Source organism: Cornus florida, unplaced genomic scaffold (genome assembly GCF_030987335.1).
Source record: "Cornus florida cultivar Cherokee Brave unplaced genomic scaffold, ASM3098733v1 CherokeeBrave_3.0.0_Hap2_Chr10, whole genome shotgun sequence".
Lineage (NCBI taxonomy): Eukaryota > Viridiplantae > Streptophyta > Magnoliopsida > Cornales > Cornaceae > Cornus > Cornus florida.
The window spans coordinates 74,511,085-74,518,021 of NW_026775580.1; positions in this window are offsets into that span (position 1 = coordinate 74,511,085).

The following is a 6,937-nucleotide window of genomic DNA, read 5'->3' on the forward strand; positions in this document are numbered from 1 at the left end:
TCAAAAAAGCCCATGTAGCAGCTTTTTGACCCTCTTGACATATTCTGATCTGGGGGCATTTTGGGGATTTTACAGAGTGTTTTTTTTTTGTTTTCTTCCATGAAGCCGGGTAGAAAACTTAATTTTAGGGGGGGTTTCTTCTTTATGTTTTTCCAGAAAAATTCATTTCGGCCTCCGTTTCAAGCCTCAGTTCTGGAAAACCTTTTTTTTTTTTTTTTTAATTTTTTTTTTTAGCATGTCTGGGTGCTTGTCAGGATGCTCAAGGGGTTGCCCATGGGGGCCCATGGTGTCCCGTCTTAACGTCCTGACGTCGATTTTTGTTTTTGCTCATTCTCCTTTGTCCAAACTCCAAATGAGATGAATCTTTTTTTTGAACTTGACTAATTTTTCGTCGTCTATCCAATGGTGTGCTTGGTTGCACCCGAATATCATTGGATAATTACCAGTTTATCCTTTTAGCCTTAAGTGCTCGTTTTTCTTCGTCTTGCCGTTTTTCCTTCATCCGGATTCCGAATCATGCGATTTTTAAGTCCATCTTAATTAGTTTTTTGTTGTCTTTTTATCGGTGTGCTCGGTGGCACCCGAATCCATATTTTTTGAAATGACTATTTTGTCCCTGGGGGCTTAATTGTTATTTTTTCGATCTCTTGCTTCTGCACTTTATTCCTTTGGGTTCCGTGACCTCATGGAAGGTCATCTTAAGGTCTAAGAGGTGTATTGTGCCTTAGGAGATCCTTGTATTATTTCTTATTTCCGCATCTGTATCCGTTATTAGGTCAACCTTTCAGTTCATCATAGGACGCACTGGCTTGAACAACCAAGGCCGTCATACGATCCGTAAGAGCAAAACCCGAACTCGAAAAGGGAAATTAAAAATGATGGAAAAAGAAAATCCGTAAAAATTGGAAAAAAAGAAATGAAGGAAAATAACCGGGTCATTATAGCCTAAACAATATATTTTTTATTTAATGAATTTAATTATTATTTTAAAAAAAAAATGAGTTCAAAATAACATATTTTTTGTTTTTTTTTTAAAAAAAATCATCGTGCCAAACAGTGCCATAAGGCACTGTTCTTGGCCGTTGCAGCCTGGAAATTTTTTTTTTTATTTTTTATTTTTAAAAAAGCATTGCCCAAAATGACGGAGTTTTGGCAAAGGAAAAGGCAAAAAAAAAAAAAAAAAAAAATCCCGATCGGGCTCGAGTTCATGCTTTTCCGTGAGATAGCCTGCTAGCTGTTGTGGGCCTAGTACATTTCCGCTAGGCTGCTATAGTGTAAAATGGGCTTTTCTCTAGCCAAACTTGGGCTTGGCTAGCACCGGTGTGGATGCTCTTGTAAACAAATTTTTTTTTTTGATTGAAGGGCAATATTGGAAAAAAAAAATCATTATTTATAAAGTAGAACTTATTTGAAAATATTTTTTAAAAATAGGATTTCTTTATCTCCCGAAAAAAAAAAATTAGGACCAATTTGTCTTTAGAGTTTAAAAGTATGACAAATTAGTAATTCTCCCACAATTCAATGACTCGAGTTAATTCCGTAATGTTAATGTTAAAAAAATTTAGGGTTAATTTCACTGACATGCATCAGGTCTGGCCAAATATCACATATATTGAAACACTTTTCAAAAATTACTTTCACTTTGGTCCAATTTTACTTTTCCATCACTAACACCGTTAAAAACGTGTAAAAAGATAACTTTGCCCCTAATTTTTTAATTCTATTTATTCTAAAATATTAAGTAACTAAAATGGCCTTTTACCCATACCACCATTTTTACGCATATTCCATTCATAACTCCAATGTACTTTTACAAGTTTGATGTGCAGAAATGATCACCATTGTCAACTGGCTCAAATAAGGGAAAGAAGTTCACATGGTTAATACCTCACAAGAAGGGTTTATCGATACACTATCTGACCAACCCGTGAAGTCCTCATCGGCCACCAGCGCCTTTCTTCTCCTGTTGTTTCAATTCACATAAGACAAATATGCGTCTATATATATTATGTATATATATAAATATATCTTGTGTCGCCTCTTTTCCGTCCCATACCAGATTCTGAAGCATTTCCCCCCAAATCTCCAAACCCAACAATAATTAATAGCAGTGAAACACTCAAGAGGCCTTCGATCATGAAAAGAGGATGAAGTTTCTCCAACTCTGGCCCTATTTATCATCACGTCCGGACCATTGAGCCTGTTGGTGATCTGGTCAGGAGTTCTCTCCTTCACTTAGCAAAGTTGTATACTGTTCGACGGTGAAGTGCTTGAATGGAAGATTGCTGCTGCCATCACCGTCGCCACCAATGCCACAGAACTTTACTGCCGGTGTTGTAGGTCTGCAAATCATAGCCGCAAGTATTCACCATCGCCACTGTCGTTGCAGATTGTTACTGCTGCTGCAAATCAATTTCAGCGAATGAACCACCAATCTCCATAACCACCAGCAAAATCGATAGCGCACCATCCACATAACCGTCATTGTTCCCGCTGCCCAACCACCACTCACCCCCACTACCGCCGCGCGCCACACCGATCAAGTCCACTTGGCATCAAAACCTAGCACATCAATAAAGCTTAAGCAGTCATACTCGTCCATGTCAATTTATGCTTCTGCCTTTCTTTTAGTCACCTTACAACCACCGCCACCATTCCCATAGCAGACCACCACCAACACCAAAACCCCATAATTGACTTCTAGTAACCTATGAAAGAGACTTGAACGACGAAAGTGCCAGCAGAGCCACTGACTTTCTTCTCTACGGTAAGGTTGACTTACATTAGGGCATACACGTAAGCTTGCCCATCCCGAAGCATTTTTTATTTCCTATTTATCGAAAAATCCCATGAGGAAGAGGAAAAACCGAAGATTTCACATAGTACTAGAAATAATCGCAGGAAATCCTTTGATAACATGGATTCCTATTTCTCAAGATGGAGTCACTAAAAGAAAAATGTGTTTTTTCGACCAGTATTTACGAGGTTTATTTATTTTGCCTCGTAAAAACTACAATTGACGAGGTTCATAAGGGGTTCCTTGTAGTTGTCACACGCTTTCACGGGGTTGGAAATAGAATCCTCGTAAAACAATGCTTTCACGGTGTCAAAGGTCAACTTTAATGAAGGTCAACTTTAACGGGTATAAGCGCCTCGTTAATAATGGTCAACTTCAACTTTAACGGGGTATAAGTGCCTTGTTAATGAAGGTCACTTTAATGGGATATAAGCACCTCGTTAATGAAGGAGGCTAAAATTTCACCTTCCCACAAAATTTCAGGGGACAAAAATAGGGTAAAATTTCACGGAAATTCTCATTTTCCCGCCCACAAAATTTCCCACTCCCGCGCTAAACTTGATAATCAGCCAAAGTGCGCATGGAAAAAAAAATTCCCTTTTCATTCACATGAACCCTAGGCTTTTATTTGTATTTGCTCTCCAGAGGCAGCCAGTCCTCATTACCAAACAAAGGCCTTTGTCTTTTTTTCACATCAACAGCCTCTGAACCCACCACGCCCACCAGAGAAATTGAGCTTCAACGGAGCAATCTACACCCGTTTCTATTCAACCTAAAACTTCCTACTCAAATTTCCCTAATGGCTGACAAATTTGACCCAGACCAAGGCTCTAATAAGTTTTTTTCTTCCTTTATTTCTGCTGAGGAGGGTCAAAGAGTTGAGAGAGAAAACATCTTAACCTATTCCGACCCAAACCAAGGCAGAGTTATATCTTCAACCCTCTCTCTACCCTCTAAGGATCTAAACGCACATTCATTCTTCAGGTAATCTTCTTTTTTTTTTTTTTTTTTTTTTTTTTTTTTTTTGGAAACAGGAACTCCCCTAGGCAGGGCCCCTTAGGGACCCACTCCAAGTTACAAACCTGTGCCACGCGCACCGGCCCCTCAACACACGCAACAGTCAATCGAGAGGAATAGATGGCTTGGGAAGAGTCAAACACCAGCCATTTCAAACCTGCCTCCAAACTCCAACCATCATAGCTATGCCCCCGGAGGCATTCTTCAGGTAATCTTCAGGTAATCTTCAATCCCTCTTTCTCTAACATTTTTTGGGCTTTTTTCAATCTCTCTTTCTCAAACATTTTAGGGGTTTCTTCAATCTTTCTTTCTCAAACATTTTAGGGCTTTTTTCAATCTCTCTCTCTCAAACATTTTTAGGGTTTTCTTCAATCCCAACTTCTCAAACATTTTTAGGACTAACGCATGGTTTTTTTTTTCCTCTGGTTTTATTGTAAATTGTGTTCGCTGAATTTGTTTTGTTTTTCGCTGGATTTGGGTTTTTTTATTTTCTATTTCCTAATTAATTGGGTTTCTCTTTTTTATTTGTATTCTGTACAAAATACATACATACATATATATATATGTATATATGTATTGTTTGTGCTATATATAATCATCTCTTGATTCTAGTCCAGCGTTAGACCTATGAACGAAATTTAGTTAGAGATCTATCCGGTACCCTCTCTTTCTCTCTCTAATTAAAAACATACTTATGTATATATGTGTGTGTGTATATATATATATATATATATATTGTTAAATAGTCTCCAATTTTCTCCTCTCTTATAGGTACATTTTGGTCTTCTCTATATTAGATTGAAATTCTCCTATCTTATTTCTTCAATTTTATTTTGTTGGTCGATTGTTCGTGTCCTCCACAAATCAAACCAGGAAAATGAAACCCCAAACTCGACCCACACATGCCATCAGTGTATTAAGAAGACTAAATAATACGAGTACTATGCCACTAGACATTAGAGTATCAATATATAAGTCTATATATATATATATATATATACGTGTTTGTGATTGGTCTTATACACACATATGCAATCATATATAAAGTTCATCATCCGTGCAAAATGAAATGAAAAAGATCACAACCCCTTTTATATATACTGTATTAATGAAGTCATCAATTGCACTATTTTTATGTCCTTATATATATGGGTATATTTTTGGATCAATAATGATTTTTTTTTTTTTTTTTTTTCATGTGACCTTATATGCATGTATATATATTTCAAATTTTATATTATGATTTTTGTCAAGTATTTAATTAGAGCATATATTATGAACTGTGAGTTTGAAATGCGTAGAGACCGCGCTTCTTCATAGTACTATTTTTTATTACCTACTAGTAATTGATGGACTGTTGAAATGGTCCCCTGAAGAGCTAGGTTTTTTGTGTTTGAGAGAGCTGGGGCATACATTGTCTGAGTTTTGGTGATGCACACGTGTGGGTCTATCTATTTCGTAATATTATCAACACACAACATCTTCATTGTTTTCAGTTTCAAGTCTCTTTTTGTATCCTCATTCTTAGATTTTGTTCTCATCAGTCTTTTTAGGCTTTTGGTTTCTGGGTCCTTAGATAGTTTGAGTAGTCTTTGTGTCTTGGGTCTCTTTAAGATTTGGATGGAACACATTTATTTTGTAACGCTCTCTCTCTCATTATGGGCATTTTGCTACTCTACATGGCCAAACTTTAAATTGTAGAACAGGGAATTTTTTTTCTATCTATGCTGATAGTTGTGTCGCGCAAATAGAAAATCAGTTCTGAATTTTTTATTTCTAGCTCTTTTACTTTATTTGTTTGATTCTTACACTTGGTTTATTCCCCATGCCCCATTTTCCAGTTACATTCATAGATGTTGTTAATGAATTCATACCAATCTCGTGTCAAGAATGGGAAGATGCTTCGAAAGATAAAAAAGGTATCATGTGGGTAGCTATAAAGGTATGTTATTTTTAGCTAGAGAAAACATACCCAACTTTATTTTACCATATAATCTGTACTTCTTGAATTACTAAATTTATTTCAACAAAATATTCTATAGACTCTTTTATTTATTTATTATTATGTTTTTTAAAATATTAGGATTTACTTTCTCCCCAAATTTCTTTTGATTTTGTGGTTTATTTTGTTGAAAATTTGGTTAAAAAAAAAAAAGATAATAAGAAAAATGGTTATCAATTGTTTGAAATTCACTAGACTTTTTTGTCCTTCAACTGATCTGAAAATATTTGGAATCTTTCCAGCCATCTAAGCATCTGCCTCTTACACTCAATGCAGAAACTATTTCAAGTCCTTGAGTATCATAGAAAAGCGACATTTCAAAGCATGGGAAAGAGTTGGTGTGATAACAAATCACGCCTTACAACCAAAATAATTGAGTTGGAAGGTGACACAGAAGCCATTAATTCATTAAAACCTGGCAATGTAAAATCACTGGAAGAGTGGCAACAGTTTGTGAGTAATCGACTCTCTAATGATCACAAAGTAAGTACAATGTTGATTAAATTATGTTCTCTTATAACATTCTTTTTTTAAAAATAGTAATTATATTCTTTGTTTATAAAAAAAGAGACAAAAATGCCAAGACACGCGAAGTATGCAAAATTTGCCACACACAACAAGTGTACAGGGTATGCTCATCTAGAGCATAAAATGGTACGTTGTACTGACTCATTATTAAGTTTTATAAGTGCTTATTCTGTATCATTATTCCTCTCACGAATATTATGTGAGCAAAAAGTTATGTCTTTTGTATTATTTATTGTTCTTTGTAGAGAAAAGAAAGCGATGCGCCCGACTCTATATCAAGAGTCGATGTATGGATAAAAGGCCACTTAAAGAAAAATAAGGAGCCATATAATGAAGCTGTAGGAGTTGCAGTGGTAATATATATTATGCACGTACATGGTTATTTTTATGTATTAATTCCATTAATTTACAAACACTGATGAATTTTGGAATTTCATAATGAAATGAAAGCTTACACCCAAACCCAACTTGAAGGCACAAGCTCACTTTGAGATGAAGCAGTCACTCACGTACTTGGTGTGGAACATCGAGGTCGAGTTAGAGGCCTTGGTTTTGGAGCAACAATTTCCAAAATTGAGGCAAGTGGTTTTCAA